This window comes from Bidens hawaiensis, unplaced genomic scaffold (genome assembly GCF_021521415.1).
Source record: "Bidens hawaiensis isolate Kalapana, Puna unplaced genomic scaffold, B.hawaiensis_p1.1 tig00001236_1, whole genome shotgun sequence".
Lineage (NCBI taxonomy): Eukaryota > Viridiplantae > Streptophyta > Magnoliopsida > Asterales > Asteraceae > Bidens > Bidens hawaiensis.
The window spans coordinates 867,431-885,353 of record NW_027491070.1 but is presented as its reverse complement, the minus strand read 5'-3'; the positions used below and the strand labels follow the sequence as shown (position 1 = coordinate 885,353).

Below are 17,923 nucleotides of genomic sequence, written 5' to 3'. Positions count from 1 at the left end.
CCCTGATGGCTTGTATCCGCAGCTGCGGGAACAGGCGGGGTACTTTACCATTGGGAGGCTTTCCCTGCAGGTACAGCTGGCGTACTGCGCGTAAGGTTCTCTGAGCATGGTGGGTCCTGCTGGAGCAGTTGGTCGTTGCGCAGACGTCCCTGTTCAAGGTGAGTCTTGCGGGTCCAACTGGGCTCTGCTGGGACCTACCTCTTCAAGTCCCCCCAGTCCAATGTTCTTCTCATGAATTATTAATAAGTGAGGTGAACTTTTGGACTTAGCAAGGGGTTTTGAAAAGGGTTTAGTTTTTAGGTTTTCCGTGGTGATTCTTCCCGCGGTTTTCCTGATGTCACGCAGAAATTCCCGACTTTTCTGCTTGATCTTTGGGTGTGAAGCGGGTAGGTTTGTAACCTCCTCGCACGTCAGGAGCGTTGAGTCCCACTTGTGTGGATTCTCCATGGGGTTTTGGTAGTTTTCAACATATTGATCAGTTATGCTAAAACCACCAATCCCATCATGGAGTTTCAAACAATATAGTTCTCGACGTTCCCGTCATGCGGGGATGTTATTCCCGTTTCCGCAAGCATGGCCCAGAAGATCCTTCTTGGTTTGAATTCCCTGCAGAGTGCTAAGTATGTGAAGGGTTTTGCCTTGACACTGTACCCGCACTCGTCTTACGGTTACTTTACTTCCAAGGTATTCCTGGCGTCAATTCCCTGCGGGTGCTAAGGATGTGCAAGGTTTTGCCTTGACACTGTACCCGCACCCGTCTTATGGTTACTTGGTTGCCAAGGTAAGGGGTATTTTCCCGCTTACTTTTGAATCTTTTTGAATTTTTTTGAAATTCGAAGAGTTGGTGAAAGGATAAGAACAGTCCAAACCTCTGAAACGTCGTGCGACGGTTTCTTCTGACTGTGTCAGGACGTGCAGGAAGTTATGGTGACGTGACAGTACCTGGTCATTCCAGACGCTTTTTCAGGCGCGTGGGCCCGATTTTTCGGGCGCGTAGCCGCGAAATTAATGGTATGCGTCCTTTCAACAGCTGTTGCCAGCTTGCTTTTTGCCACGTGTCATAGTTTCATTGCACCTTCGATTTCTCTCTCCTCCGCATTAAATTCATCGCATTAATTGCGATTAGTATATAAAGGGGGAGAGGGTTCTTTGTAATTCACACTTTCACTTTTCTCTTCATCTTTAGAATGATTTCCGGTGAATACTCAACTTTTCAGTCGAGCCTTTTCTCGAAATCGTTTTCTTTCATCTGCAAGATGTCGTCTCGTGATCTTAAGTCTACAGCCGATGACAAGAGTACTGCTGGCGAGTGCCAGTGTGCTCTGCCTGTCGATCTGTATCAGTACGTCGTCAGGAAGTTCATGCTCGAGTCTCTCGAGCCTGAGTTTCCTGAACCCCATCAGACGGTGTACGATGCCCCCAGAGGCAAGATCGGGGTATATGCTGCATTCTTTGTTTATGGGAATCTTAGGTTCCCATTGACAAAGTTTGTGTACCGTGTCCTGGAGAGGCACGGTGTGCACCTGACCGAGGTGCACCCGATGGCGATTGCCAAGATTCGGCACTTCGAGTGGGTGTGCCGGATTCTGGGCATTGAGCCCTATGTTGACCGCCTGATGACCTTTTACACTTGGAGGTGCATCCAGGGGTGGTATACGTTGATAACCCGAATTAAGGGTTTGAAGATTTGCGCAACCGAGCGCAGTCTTCGCTCGTGGAAGCGGGAGTTCTTCTGCATCTCAGCTCGCGCCATCCCCGTTGCCATGAAATTCAAGAACGGGCAAGCACTTCCCAGCCTTCACGCCTCCAACTACCAGGAGGCGGAATGGTTCTCGAAGATATCCCGGGTCCAATCTCCGGTTTACCGGTTTGCGGAGTCCGGGATGGTGATGCTCGGGATGAGCCGGGTGTGGAAGAATGCGGATGCGCGAAAGATTCCGATCGTCCTCGAATACGGTTCGAACTATGTTCCTTACGGTATGCCTTGTTTCTTTTTGATGATTTAGAATCTCTTCTAACTTGTTTCCTGTTTATTTCAGAGGGGAACGACTTGCAGTCGCTCATGCACCCGCGAGAGGCTGACGGTCCCGCTCGGATGGGTACTCGCGCTCTAGACGAGAACGAGTTGCCCATCCTAGAACAAACGGCGGATCGGTTCGTGGAGGTCTACCCGCAAGGCCACGAGATCCTTAGCGCCCGGCGGCCAGGTAAGGCGCTATTCGACCCTTGACCCCTCAATGTTGAAACCTCTGCTGGAATTCCTCTAATCGTATGTTCTGATAAGGAATCCGCAGATGGTCCTCCGTTGGTGCGGAAGAAGAAGGCTGCCGGCGGGACGGGAAGGAGAAGGTGGCCTCTACTGCCGATCCGGCGCCTCGGTCTGATTCGGAAACCGAGAGCGAAGAGGTGGCGGGGAATCCCGGTGGTGATAAGACCGCTCCGGAGGCTGCAACGATTGTCACCTCCGGAGAGCCCAGGATAACAACGGTGGCCGGCGTGAAGAGGCCGGCTCCATCGGGTTCATCCCCGCCCGTCCGCACTTTCAGGCTCAAGAAAACCCGTAAGTACAAACTTCCTGTCTTTTAACTTCATAGTTTTCCATCATTGATACTTATCTTCTTTGTGCAGGCGTGGATGTTGACGCATTCCAGGGTGGAGTGCAGAGGAGTACCTCTCCGCCAATGACGGTAGGCTTGGTCAGCCTACCTGAGGCGACGACCCAGGCGCCTGCGCCTGCTTCCGCTGGTTCAGTTGCTCACTCTGAGCAGACTGTTTCAGCTGTGATGACGTCACCGCCGGCTGTGAGTGCCATTTTTACCGCATCTTTCACCGAGCTGGCGGTTACGTTTGCTGCGGACTCGGCAGCGGCGACCGCGGCGGACTTCACCATGCCTCCTCCGTCATCGGCCTCGACGGCCGATCCTTCAGGTACGCATGGGGCTTCTCGCCAACCTCTGCCTCCTTCCCATCTACCTGACCTCTTGGACGGATTTCCCTTGGGTTCAGGTGACGGGTTTGGCGGCTATCGGCCTGTTATTGACCCTACAGGTGCGTAGGGTTCTTTTGGCCTAATTTATATATATATATATATATATATATATATATATATATATATATATATTTTATCATCTTTTCCTAACTGCTTTTTGTTTTTTGCAGTGTCGGATTCCAATGAAGTGTATGTTCCACGATGGAACATCCGCCGAGGAACAACCCTTCGCACACCTGTGGAGTGCATGGAGTGGGCTCGTTACGCTGCTCCCAGTGGTGCGTTGGGGGAAGCCATGGCTAGCTACCAGGAGGGTAGGCTAAGCAATGAGCTTCGGGTTCTCCTGGCCCGGATGCAGCCGCGCGTCGAGCTGCTTTGTCGTGAAAACGACAAGTTAAAAGCAGCTCGCATTCAGGAAGTAGCTCAGGCGCGGGCTGTCCGGGAGGAGAATAGGAGGCTCTTCGCCGCGGCTGCGGAGAAGGAGAAGGCGTTCAAGGCCCTTGAAGTTGAGGTTCAAGCCCGTCTCGAGGCTCGCTCCAAGGCTGCCCAAGCTGTTAATGAACAGCTTCGGCTGGCTAAGGAAACTGCTAGGAACGCAACTGAAAGGGCCACCAAGGCTGAAGCTGTTGCCGAGCCTCTACGCGTGGAGAATGAAGAGCTTAAAGCCAAATTAGAGGCTCTCCAGCAGGCTCATGATGCCTTGGCGATGGAGGACGCGAAGAAGCTCCAAGAGATCTTGGACCAGAGGGGGGTGCTTGACCACACTGAGCGGAAGCTAAAGGGCGTCGAAGAGGCTGCGGCTAAAGAAGTGTTGCTTGCCAACCTCAACAAGAGTAAAGCCGAACGCGCCCGTAACGAAGCTCAAGCTGCCCTCCAGGAGGCTCTGGTTGCCAAGGAATGGCTTCTTCGAGAAGCGTTGTCTCAGGTATGCTTTTTATGTTTTGACGCTTTTCTTTGTAAATAGAAAAGGTTCTGATACTTGTATTTTTTCTTTGTAGGTTGTGCATCGGGTCTTTTCAGAGACATCTTATGACGATGCTATGAGCGCAGCCCTCAACGCTTCTCATGAGGATGGGGAAAAGGCCGGTTTCCTGCTTGGTCTAGGGTTCGTTGAGAAAGGCATCCCGCCTTCCAACTTCCCTTTGTACGATGTGAATACTGAAGCTGTTTATAACCAAGCAGTGAACCAGTATGCCGCCTTCCCGCATCTGGTGGTGGAGAAGGTGAACGAAGTCGCTGCTGCTGATGATGGGCTAGCTATCCTTAAAGCTTTCCTTGAACCACCACGCTCTACTGATGGAGCGGGTCCAAGTGGAAGTGGTCCTGAAGCTTGATTCTGAAGATCCCTTTCCACCATTAGCGTAGATTTTTTGCTTTTGTATAGCTATCTTTGTAATATTTGAATTTGATGAAATAAAGATTGTGTTTGTTCTTTGCCTTGTTTATTTTACGCATGTTTTGATCTAACTTAGTAATTTCTTTAGTACTTAGATAAGTTAACTTTTTAACGTGGCAAATTATAAGTTTGTTTCGCTTCCTCTTTCATGATTGTGCGGGTATGACCGTCACTTACACTTAGTAGGATGGCTTAACTTTACTTATATCCGACCTGCGTGGAAGTTTTCCTCATCTTTTCCTTTGAAATTTTCTAAGTGTTCAGAATAAGTTAACCTTTGAACGTGGTAGATGATAGGTTGAAGTTTTGCTTCCTTGTTCGTGATTGTGCGGGTAAGACCGTCACTTGCACTTACAAGGATGGCTAAACTTTACTTACATCTGACCTGCGTGTAGGTTTTCCTTAAAACTTGAGATTTCTAGCGTTGTGTTTATGCGGGTTTTGCCGCCTTCCACACGTAACGACTTACTTCTTCCCCCATTTATGCGGTGAATACCGGCACATTAGTGTGGGAAGTTCATAAGTATAAAGGTAAGGCTATCAACACATTGTGAAAGGAGAATCATTTCCATTAGAAGTGGCTCTAGGCCTTTTCTTTACAAGTTTGGAATTGATCTACATATAACATTTGCGTAATTGAGCTCCATTCCATGTTCTTGGGATGGGAGTGCCATCGAGCCTTTCGAGCCGGTATGCGCCCTTTCCCAGGACTTCTTTGATGATGTATGGCCCTTCCCAGACCGGGGCCAACTTTCCTGGGCGTTCTTGGTTCGAAGCCTCGTTGTTACGCAGTATGTAGTCTCCTACTTTGAAGTTGCAGAGTTTTACCCGCGTGTTGTAGTACTTTTGCATTTGTCGCTTGTAGTTCTCTTCACGCACTGCGGCTAAGTCTCTGCGTTACTCGGTTAGCATAAGGTCCAACCGTCTTTCCGCATCATTGTCTTCTGGCTGAATCAAGACCCTTGGTGAGGGTAAACCAATTTCGACCGGGACCATGGCTTCAGTGCCATAAGTGAGGCTGAACGGGGTTTCTCCCGTACTGGCCTTTTTCAGCGTTCTGTTTGCCCAAAGGACGTGCGGAAGCTCGTCCACCCAGCCGGATCTATGTTCCAAGAGTCTTTTCTTTATGCCTTCGACGATGCTCTTATTTGCTCTTTCCACCTCACCATTACCTTGCGGGTGTGCCACTGAGGTAAAGGTGTGGGTGATTTGATGTTCTTTCAGCCACTGTTGTAGTTTCTTGTCAGCAAAGTTGGTGCCGTTATCGCTCACCAAATTCTGTGGAAGTCCAAAACGACAAATAATAAATTCCCAAATAAACTTTTTGATATGTTTCGCGGTTGTTTGGGCTAAGGGTTTTGCTTCTATCCACTTGGTGAAGTAGTCGATAGCTACCACTAGGAACTGAACATTTCCTGCTGCTGTAGGAAATGGGCCTGTCACATCGATGGCCCACTTCTGAAATGGCCATGAAGAGGTGACTGGAACAAGTTCATTCTTCGGGCGGTGCGTGTTGGGTGCGTAAAGCTGGCAAGACCTGCATTTTCTGATGTATGCCAGCGCATCCGTATGCATCCCCGGCCAAAAGTATCCCGCGTTGTTTAGCTTAGCTACAACAGCTCGGGGACCTGCGTGTACTCCACAGATGCCTTCGTGTACTTCCCTTAGGAGGTAGTCAGCATCTTGGTTGTCCACGCATCTTAAGAGTGGGCCAAGAAAGTTACGTCTGTAAAGGATGTCATCGATGAGTTGATAATTCAGTGCTTTACAGCGTAGTTTTCTTGCCTGTGTTTTTTACTCTGGTAGTGTACCTGCCGCAAGGTATTTTATTATTGGTGTCATCCACGTTTCCGTCCGGTTTGGATGACACAAATTTCCTTGTGCGGGACCGAAGGTGTCTCGAGGAGTTCAATGCGGATATCCTTTCCTAAGTGGGTGAAGGCTAATGATGCAATCTTGCTTAACGCATCCGCATATTTGTTTTCACTTCGCTTGACGTGTATGACTTTGCAGTCGTTGAAATCGCGCATAAGGGATTTTGCTTGTGCGAGGTACAGGGCCATTGTGTCGTTCACGGCCGTGTACGTCCCGTTGATTTGATTGGCTACTAACATGGAATCCACGTGGGCTTCCAAGTTTTTCACTCCCATCTTACGCGCAATTCTCAGCCCAGCCAAGAATGCCTCATACTCGGCTTCGTTATTCGTACTTGGAAAATCCAGTCGAATAGCGTAAATGTATTCTTGGCCTGCTGGGTTGGTTAGTTTCAGCCCTGCGCCTGAACCCTCGTTACTGGCTGCTCCATCAGTGTAGAGTCGCCAGACATCATTGATGTCTTGTTATGGAGAGGGTTGAGCCTCTTCCTGGCACTCTTTTTCCCGCGATGCAGGCACTTCTGCAATAAAGTCGGCCAGAACCTGGCCTTTTATGGCTGGTCTTGGCTTATACTTTATCGCGTATTCCCCCAACTCAATTGCCCATTTGGCTAGGCGTCCCGATAACTCGGGTTTGCCTAGAACGTTTGCAAGTTTGAAGTTGGAGAGAATGGTGATTGGGTGACCCTGGAAATACCGTCTTAACCTGCGTGAAGCGTGTATAAGTGCTAAGACTAATTTTTCGAGGGTAGAGTACCGGGTTTCTACGTCTGTTAGGATACGGCTGACATAATAGATTGGCATCTGGATGCCTTTTCGCTCTACTAGCAGGACTGCCCCGGTTGCTCTATCTGTTGCGGAAAGGTATAGGATTAACTCCTCTCCCGCTTTTGGTGCTGTGAGCGTTGGGAGTTCGATCAAGCGTGACCGAATCTCCTGAAAAGCTGCTTCCGCTTCTGGTGTCCAGCGGAAGTGCGTTTTCTTTAAACAGTTTCTCAACGTTGACACGAAGGGAAACGACTTATCCGCGTGGTTTGCCAAAAAGCGATTAAGTGCCACTAGTCGTCCATTCAGTGTCTGAGCCTGTTTTATGGTAGTAGGTGATTCCATTTTGATAATGGCTTCGACCTTCTCAGGGTTCGCTCTGAAGCCATCTTTAGTGACGATGACCCCCAAGAACTTCCCTTCTTCCATTCCAAAGGCACACTTGCTCGGGTTGAGCTTCATGTTTATCTTCCTGAGCGTGTTGAAAGTCTCTTCGATGTCTTTCAACATCGCTTCTGGGTCAGGGCTTTTGATGACCAAGTCATCCATGTAGACTTCCAAGTTCCTCCCAATTTGGGCATGAAACTGGTTGTCCATCAGGCGTTGGTATGTGGACTCGGCATTCTTAAGTCCGAATGGCATCATTTGGTAACAAAATGTGCCATCGGGCGTCCGAAAAGCGGTTTTGTCCTGATCATCAACGGCCATGTGGATTTGATGGTACCCCTTATACGCGTCCAGGAAGCATTTAAGGCGGAACGGTGCCAACGAGTCCACCCTAAGATCAATTTCGGGTAACGGATAACAATCTTTGGGGCATGCTTTGTTCAAGTCTTTGAAATCTATGCACATGCGCCATTGTTTGTTATTCTTCGGTACCATAACGGGATTTGCAACCCAAGTTTGATATCTACTAACGCGTACGATGCCTGCGTCAAGGAGTTCCTTGACTTGGGTTCTACACGCGTTAGTTTGTTTAGGCCCCATTACTCTGCTCTTTTGTACGATCGGCGTAACAGCCGGATCGCATTTGAGCTTATGCTCTGCCTTACTTCGGGGTACACCAGTCATGTCAGCTGGTGTCCACGCGAAGATGTCAGCGTTTTTTTGTAATAAGCGCTTGAGTAAGGTGCGTGTGGGATCAACAATTGTTGGGCCAATGGAGACGGCCTGGTCATGGTACTTGCCGTTGAAGGCCCATCTTTCTGGTTCGGTGATGGTTGGTTTAGCCATCTTTGGTTTGGGTTTAGATGAGACAGATGCGATGCATACCTGGGGAATGCCGGTGATCATCGCTACACCCTCAGCTGTTGGCCATCCCATCATGTCGTGGACTGAGGATACCACGGCGTTGAATCTTGCCATCCCGTCTCTCCCGAAGAGAATGTCGTATGTGTGGTGTGGCTTCCTCATCACGACAAAGTCCACGTCTTCCGTGCGTGAGTGATTCCCGTCCGTAAGAGTGACGGGGAAAGATAGGATACCCAGGGGGGTGTTTGTGCTGCCATCGAACCCTTCCATCGAGGCGTAGATCGTTTCCAGGCGTTCCTTGTCTTCGTCATCTAGCTTGTCGAAGAACTGCCTGTACATCACCGTTGACGAGGCGCCGTTGTCAGCAAGAGTGCGAGAAGTGATGTAGTGCCCCAGCTGGCTTTTGATGACGATAGGGCCTTCTTTGCTGGGTCCTCCTGGCACTCGCGGGAAGCGCACCTCAGCTTCCTTCCACGCACATGGTTCTGTCGTTCGCCTTTTTCTTCCTCTGATATTACCATGAACCATGTTGATGCTGATGTCAACGGGCTTTCGTCCGTTGCCTCGGTACCGGTTGTCGTTCCGTCCTCCCTTCTTGATTGATGCCACCAGGTGTGCCAGTCTTCCATCCTTGACGAATGCTTCAACAATATCCTTCAAGGATGTACACTCTTCCGTACCATGACCTTTTGTCCCGTGGAAGTCACAGGATTTGCTCTGATCCGCATTAGGTCGCTGCCGGATCATTGGAGCTTTTGGCCACGGTAGCTTTTCAGTGGCAAATATCTCCGTGACGCTTTTGGTGAGTGGCGTCCACCGGTGCTTTTGGCTTGAAGGGTGTGTGTGATTTCTTCCGCCAACAAGAGGGTGAGAGCTGGATGAGGTGTCAAAGTTTACCCTTGACTGCCAGATACCTAGCTTCCTCTTTTTGTTCTGCCGGGCAATCCGAACATTGTTCTCTCTTGTCCTCTGCGTGTAGAGGTGTGTACTCTGGGGAAGATCCCTTCCCAGCTGCTTCTCCGTCTCGGCAAAGCGCTTGGCCGCCGTCATGATGGCATCCCATGTTGATGGCATGCCATCCTTACCCTTCAGTGTGCGGATAAGCTCTGGGTATTCGGCGCCTTGGATGAAAGCGGCGCGAACAAGATCTTCACTTATGTTGCCGAGACTTAGCTTTTTGGAGTTGAAGCGTGTGATGAAGTCTAGTAAAGATTCATCCTCCTCTCTAACGCAGTTGAGGATCGTCCACTGTTCTTCAGTATATTTCCTCTGCTGGCTGAAGTGCTGGCTGAACTTGTTCTGAAAGTCCGCCCAATCATATATGTGGTGGACCGGTAAACGATCGAACCATGCCCTGGCCGCTCCAACCAGAGTCATCTGGAACATATAACACCACGTGGGTTCCGTCCAGTTACTGACGGTTGCCCCCGCAATGAATCTGTTCAAGTGGTCGTCTGGGTCGGATAGACCATCATAAGTGCCAATGTTGGACATTTGTTTGGCACTTCTCGGGGCGATTGCTTCCGCAATGTCCCTTGCGAACTTTGACTTTCCTGCATTTGTAGCAGTTGGTCTAAAGGTTTTGGAGAAGTCACGCGGGTTTCTCTCCGCATTCGTTGGTTTAAAAGCTTCCCCAAAATTCCTTTTCGGTTGGAAGTCCGTTTCCTTACGCTGCCCTTTCGCCTTATGGCGAGGGTTTGCGTCGGTATCGGTTTCTTCCCTCTCGTCGTCTGAGTACTCGCACTCACTGTTCATATTGAGATGTTGGCGAGTACTGCCGAATTCGTCAGCCTGTTGAACTGAACGCAAGCGTTCATCCAATTCAGCTTGGAACTCTCTCTGACGTGCTTCGGCCCACGCCTTCACTTGATCTAGTGTTTGGCGAGGGACCCTCGTTCGTTTTTCCAACTGGGCATCAGTAAACCCCAGTGGAATATTTACTGCACTTGCCCCGGCTTGGGTAGTCGGGGTAGTGTTCGTAAGATTTGTATAACCGCCGGTGTTCCCCCCAGTTGCTGGGGTTGTGGTTACCGGGGTTTCTTGGTCGATTACTGGCCTTGGGACCGGAGTAACGTTAACCATTTCTTCAGAAATTTTGAAAAAACTAATAATTAGTTCTAGCTTTTATGCACGGATGGCGCCAATGAAGAAACACTAAGTGAACCCACGGGCAGATTATAGATAATCTGGGGGTTAAGTAATGTTTCCCACGAGGGTGAGGTCCAGCAGAGAAGGTTGTTCTTCAGGGGACCTGCAAAACAGACACCGTAAGCTCGTCACTGAGAAGGGGGGGGGGGTTCCTCCTTGTGACCACCCTCCGGCGTGAGAATCAGACTAGATTGCTCTGAATATAAGTGTATATTAAGAGATTGCTAGATAAGATTGAGATATCAGATGATGTCCTTACCATTCCAAGGTGTTGGAGTATTTATAGCCGAAGGTAGGTTTCCTAGAAGGTACAGCCGGCTGAATAGTATTCCTGTTCTACCAACAGTGGACTACGCACAGGCCATGCTGGTTGGTGGATAGGCTACGACCAACAGTAACAAGGTCGGCTGTACACTGTTCCTTTACTGCCGGCTACGCACTGTTCCACCAACTGTAGGCTGCGCACGTCCCATTGTAAGGGTTGGTGAGTAGGCAGCGGCTAATAGTGACAAACAGTACTAGAGGGTGCTCCTCCTCGTACTGTTGTCGGTGAGCTGTCACCCAGTGATTGGTTCATGAGCTGTTCTGGTCAAATCGTCTGTTCTGCCCATACCTTAGTAGGTATAGTACGAAAGATCTTCCAGAAGCATACGGACTGGCTCATTTAGGCGGGAGTATTCCCGCCTTGCTCATTCCTTCATGTGACTACTGAAGTAGCTAATGCCTTGTGCGTGTAGCCTTGCTGTTAGTGCAGGTAGCCTTCCCTGATGGCTTGTATCCGCAGCTGCGGGAACAGGCGGGGTACTTTACCATTGGGAGGCTTTCCCTGCAGGTACAGCTGGCGTACTGCGCGTAAGGTTCTCTGAGCATGGTGGGTCCTGCTGGAGCAGTTGGTCGTTGCGCAGACGTCCCTGTTCAAGGTGAGTCTTGCGGGTCCAACTGGGCTCTGCTGGGACCTACCTCTTCACATGGAGTTGTAATTAAAATATCTATTAAAAATATCTTCCTCTGTGTGACATGCACTACGTCTTGTGGCGCCTTAACCATCCGCGTCACGGATCCTTTATCCTACAATAGATAATGTTACCTCCTACACTGGATTTTTTACCCGTTTCAGACACTGGATTTTTTTCCACATTTTTAGAGATGGCCCTGTTATTTATATACATAAAAACGAATCATTTTAATAAATTAAAAAAGGGCCTTCCCTGTGATATGACTGGCTAGAAAAAGCATCCAAAATAAATCACCCAAGATGTTTGGTAACATGTTAAAAACTTAAAACAAATGTCAACAATGAGAAGACGTGTGTTCTTGTCTTGTTCTTTTTGCATTATTTTCAATCACCATTTTGGTTTGGACATATTCTTTAGTAGGCTTAACTAGCCCTCTAAAAATGTTCAAAATTATTTCGGAGTCCCGTCAAGAGCGTGTGGTACCCGTCCTACTCCTACCCGACACCCTATCGTGCGTCTAGTTTTGTTTCTTTTACCAGCCTCAGATGTCAAAAACCGATAACTTTTGTTTGTGTTAATTTGTGGTGAGAACGTGTAACATCAATGGTTCAAAGTTCAAACTGGTTCTCTGCGTTCATAAACAGGTTGTACAAATGTACAATTATTATTTAAGTGGGCCCTTTGACACATTACTTTCATTAGTTCACAACTGTTCTATTAAAGCATGGAACCCATGTATCAACAAGAATGGAAACTAGACAAACATATGATGATGAAGCCCATAGATCAAAACGTGAACAAGAAAATATATGTACACAAATTTGTTATATATTTTCTTAGAATAAAAGGAGTAATGTCTTTGATCATCCGTCTGAATCGTGCAGTCGTTTTTAGATTGAAATATTCTAATTAATATGTATTCCAAAACTTCATTCGGATACAATTCAAAAAAAAATAATAATAAATCAAGAACTACTAAGTACGCTTAGTCGCTTCGGATGTGGAAACTGTACTTTGAAACAAACCAAATATAAGACACCAAATATAAGACTAGATAAATTAGTGTGTTTATTAATAATGTGACAATAAAACCCATGTGAAACGACACCTACGCCAACCACTTTTTTCTTCTTCAACGCATCTAACCGCTCCCTGATCGCCATGTCCTTATCTCGCCGGTTTTTTATCATCAACTCACTAATTTAGTAGTCTCTTAATAACAACCCCTAGCTACGTTTACTTTATTATCCTCAACTTTTTGGCAATAACTCCACCTTCGACTCAATTACTCATGTTAGTCTTCATAATTAGTTATAAAATGTTCACCAATATATAACCGATTGTGATATTAAATATTCGGGTTTCGGTCTCTTTCGGTCCAGGTTCTCAGGGTTTTTGGTCCGGCCCTATTTTGTTCACCAATACATAACCGATTGTGATATTAAATATTCGGGTTTCGGTCTCTTTCGGTCCAGGTTCTCAGGGTTTTTGGTCCGGCCCTATTTTGCACAGCACTAACGTTAATAAAATTTCTTTGCCGTAGAAAAATAATAAATAAATAAGAAGACAAGTCTGAACAAACTTGTCCATATAGAAATTTGGAACGCTCGAAGCTTATTTAAAATGTATTACTTTTTATTTTTAAAAACCCACTAGAAGCACTAGAAGGTGAAATGACAAAAAGTACCAAGGAATTTTCGGTGAACATTAAAAAGGGAGATGTATAACATTCAACAAAAGCTTATTTAGTGTTTTTATATATGCTATATTTTGTATTTTCTGCCGTTTCTTTCTCCTATTTCATTATTATTTTTATTTATAATTTATTCTTTAATTTAATTAACGAGTTAAGTGTCATTTTAGTACCTGTGGTTTAAACAACTACGCAACTTTAGTACTTTTTTTGAACTTTTCGCAACTGGATACCTCATGTTAAAAAAACTGGTCGTTTTAGTACTTTTTCGTTAACTCGTTTAATTTGTCCGTTAAATAAAGGGCATAATAGTAACTTTGGTTTTTTTTTTTCTTTTTTTCTTTAAACTGCTGATAATAATATCCCTTTTATTAACCCTAATACCCAAATCCTTTTCTCTATTCCTTTGTGAGTAAAACTTTCAAAAACCTTACAAGTTTGTTAATCTCCCAAACCCTAGAAAACCCCTAATTTAACCCAAGTCAATGGATTATCCATGGAACTGCACCTTCATCAACACTAGAAAACCCCTAATTTCGTTGATTTTCAGTCTCCATGATGAAGAACTGGAGTTGGGTTCTTCCGAATATGTACAGAGGAGCAATAGGGGAAGACGACGGGAAGGGGATGTGGGTGGTGGTGGCCGAGTTTGGTTGTGCCGGATTTGAGGTGGTAGAGGTGTGGTGATAGTGGCGGTTGTGGTAGTGCCGGCGACGGCTGTGGTGGTGGTTAACTGATGGTGGTTATTTAGCGGCGTCGTTGTTAGCCGGCGGTGGTAGATGTATAGCAATGATGGTTGACCTTCGGGTCAAACCCTAGATACGAGTAAACCGGTTTATCTCATGAAATCAAAATGATTGCGATGATTGTTTGCAATGGTTGTGGTGGTGGTTAGAGATAGATGAAGAAGATGGGTCTATTATGGTGTGCGAGATTATGATTGTGGTGGAGGGATAGGCAAAGGGAGAATTTGATTATAAGAAAATAGAAAAATAAATAATATAATAAAATTACCAAATTATCCCTGACTTAACGAAGAAAAATAAACGATGTTCGAAAAAAGTACTATAATTGCAAGTTTTAGAAAACTGAGGTAGCCAGTTGCGAAAAATTCAAAAAAAGTACTAAAGTTGCGTAGTTGTTCAAACCACATGTACTAAAATGGCTCTTAACTCTTAATTAACTCACATCTATCATTTGGTATCCTCCACAACACTTGATTTTAGTAGCGTGGGTATAAACGTTACAATTTAAGAGTGCAACAAAATAAACACGTTTCGATACCCTTTTACTATCTTTTAAGGCTATATATTTCTTTTGCTATGGCGAGAACATTAAAACCAAAAAAAACTTTACACCCTTCACAACTTGCAAATTTGATCTTGTTGTTTTTAATCGGCATTTGTTCACCACTTGGATATTATTATAGAATAATAATAGAATATTAAACCTAAGGACCAATTGTTGACTGCTAAGTGATCATGTTAATCCTGCTGGCAATTGCCGCATTTCAATCAACAAATTTAATCTAATACATTAAACATGAAAAAGAAGTATGAAAATGTAATTTACGTTGCAGGTTACCCGGTTGTCTTTTAGTGACTGACACCTGTTGGTTACCTGATTAAGCACATGTACATGATGTATTATATGAAGTGTTTACGCATGTGCTAGTTATAAGAACCACATTTTTTCATAATTTAAATGTCTCGATCGAGCTAAAATAAAAAAGCTTCGTAAACTCTAATAAATAACAAATTAAAAGGTCCGACAAACCCAATACTTTAAATGAGTTACGGACAAAAAAAAATGGATTGAGCCCAATATCTAATAAGAGGATTAAGATTTGTATCTATTTTATAAATAAAAAAAATTAAAGAATGTATATATAAAATTTGTGCTCCCGAAAAGCAAATGCCTCGGCTGATCGCCCGGGTTGCCCCTGCCCACCAGCCGGTCCTGCCGGTTATTATAATATATATTGGTTAATGTTGTTTTTCGATTGTCCAATGCTCGTTTAATTTCCTTCTCAACATCTTCATGTCTTGTTTCAAAAGTGTTTTCTTTTTCTATCTTAAGGGGTATGTAAAAGGGGGTCTTTAAGGTAACACGGTAGTACCAATTGTTTCAAAATATATATATATATATATATATATATATATATATATATATATACTACTTAGGATGACGAAGATGATGAATTTAGATTACCATTTTTTTGAAAAAAAAAAATAGTATTGGATATGTGTTTGTGTGTGTGTTATAAGTGAAGTCGGGTTAGCTTTTTTGTTTTGTTTTGTTTTGTTTTGTTTTTTTAATTTAAAAAATTATACTTTTTTCGTTTTTTAATTGTTGAAAATGAGACTTTTGAACCCAAGGCTTCACCTAATCCAAGAAGGATACGACAATGTAATCTACGTTGCAATTTACACAATTGTCTTTATTGACTCAATGACACACGTATACTTGCTTTGTTACCACGAAAATGTGATGTAGTTTACATACTTGTCTTTTAGTCACATGTTCATTTATAAAAATCCCAATCTCTCCAATTGTTTTGGTCATATTCATTTCCAACAACATGAATATGATAGAACTCTTGACAAACATAGTATCTCTAGTTGGTGTTCTGGTCTTGTTCCAAAACCAACTTAATGTTTTCATTCCACCTGAACTCCGTTTATTGTTCCTTAAACTCTTCCAACGTTTATTTAACTCCTTCAACTCTTATTGTTATTACGAAATCATCGATTTCGACAGCGTCGAAACCAACGATCTCTACAACGCGGTCCAGCTTTATCTATCCGACTCCGCCTCTTCCAAAGACTCCGCGAGTCCTAACCGTTTAACACTCACTCGCGGTCGTAATTCGTCGGTTATCACATTCGGGCTAGCGAGCAATGACCGGCTGTCAGACGTGTTCCACGGCGTTAACGTTGTTTGGGAACACGTCGTGCCGCCCAGACAGTCCCAGCCTGGCGGGGAATGTCTGAGGACAAGCGTAAGTTTACGCTTCGGATTAATAAAAAGGATAAACCGCGTATCCTTAATGATTACCTTGAGTTTATAACCGAAAAGGCGAAAGAAATCAAGAGGAAGAATCGGGATAGGTTGTTGTACACGAATTCGGGTAACGAGTCGAGATGGGATTCGGTGTCGTTTAAGCATCCGAGCACGTTTGACACGCTAGCGATGGACCCGGTTAAGAAAGCGGAGATAATGTCCGATCTCCGCGATTTTGCGGAAGGTGAGGCGTTTTATAAACGCACGGGGCGTGCGTGGAAGAGAGGGTATTTGTTGTACGGGCCGCCTGGGACCGGGAAATCAAGTATGATCGCGGCCATGGCGGATTACCTTAAGTACGACATTTACGACCTTGAGTTGACCGAGGTCAAAACGAATTCGGAGCTACGAAAGTTGCTTATGAGGACGAGTTCGAAATCAATAATCGTAATTGAAGATATCGACTGAAGAGGTAGGTCCCAGCAGAACCCAGTTGGACCCGCAAGATTCACCTTGAAGAGGGACGTCTGCGCAAAGACCAACTGGTTCCGCATGACCCACCATGCTCAGAGAGATGAATACCTTACGCGCAGTACGCCAGCTGTTCCCGCAGGAAAAGCCTCCCAATGGTGAAGTACCCCGCCTGTTCCCGCAGCTGCAGATACAAGCCATCAGGGAAGGCTACCCGCACTAATAGTAAGACTACACGCACAAGGCACTAACTCTCAATAATTCAGTAATGTCACCTGAAGAAGGAATGAGCAAGGCGGGAATACTCCCGCCCAAATGAGCCAGTCCGTACGCTTCTGGAGGATCTTTTGTACTACACCTGCCAAGGTATGGACAAAATAGACAAGATCTGACCAAAGCAGCCCATCACAGGGTGACAGCTCACTGACAACAGTACGAGGAGGAGCACGCTCTAGTACAAAATGTCACTATCAGCCGCTGCCTACTCACCAACCCTCATCGTGGCACGTACATAGCCTGCAGTTGGTGGAAAAGGAATAGTACACAGCCGGCCATGTCACTATCAGCCGCTGCCTGCCCACCAACCACCAGCATGGCACGTGCGTAGCCCACAGTTGGTAGAAAAGGAATATTATACAGCTGGCTGTACCTGCTTGGAAACCTACCTTCGGCTATAAATACTCCAACACCTTGGAACGGTATCATCATCTTATATCTTATACCATCACATATCTTATCTTATCTAGCTATTTCTCTTAATATACACTTATATTCAGAGCAATCTAGTCTGATTCTCACGCCGGAGGGTGGTCACAAGGAGGTACCCCCCATTCTCAGTGACGAGCTCACGGTGTCTGTTTTGCAGGTCATCAGAAGAATAACCATCTTTGCCGGACCTAACCCTCGTGGGAAACATCTACCTGACCCTAAGATTATCCGTAATCTGCTTGGGTCACTTAGTGTTTCTTCATTGGCGCCATCCGTGCATAAAAGCTAGAACTAATTCTTTTTCAGTTTTTTCAAAACCTCTGGAAAGATGGTTAAGGTTACTCCGGTGCCAAGGCCAGCGAGTGACCAAGAAACCCCGGTAACCAAAACCCCAGCTACTGGGGGGAACACCGGCGAGTACACAAATTTTACGAACACTACCCCGGTTACTTAAGTTGAGGCAAGTGCAGTAAACAATCCTCCCCTGGGATTCATTGATACCCAGGTGGAGAGACAACAAACGAGGCTCCCCCGCCAAATACTTGATCAAGTTAAAGCGTGGGCGGAAGCACGTCAGAAGGAATTCCAAGCTGAGTTGGATGAACGCTTACGTTCACTCCAACAGGCTGACGAATTCGGAAGCACTCGACAACAGCTCAACATGAGCAA

The 17,923-nt window shown here is 45.8% G+C and overlaps 1 pseudogene; it reads left to right on the top strand.

Annotated features, from left to right (window-relative positions):
• Positions 1-15,642: 15,642 nt before the first annotated feature.
• On the top strand, positions 15,643-16,543 carry LOC143567142 (AAA-ATPase At5g57480 pseudogene; annotated as a pseudogene).
• The last annotated feature ends 1,380 nt before the right edge of the window (positions 16,544-17,923 follow it).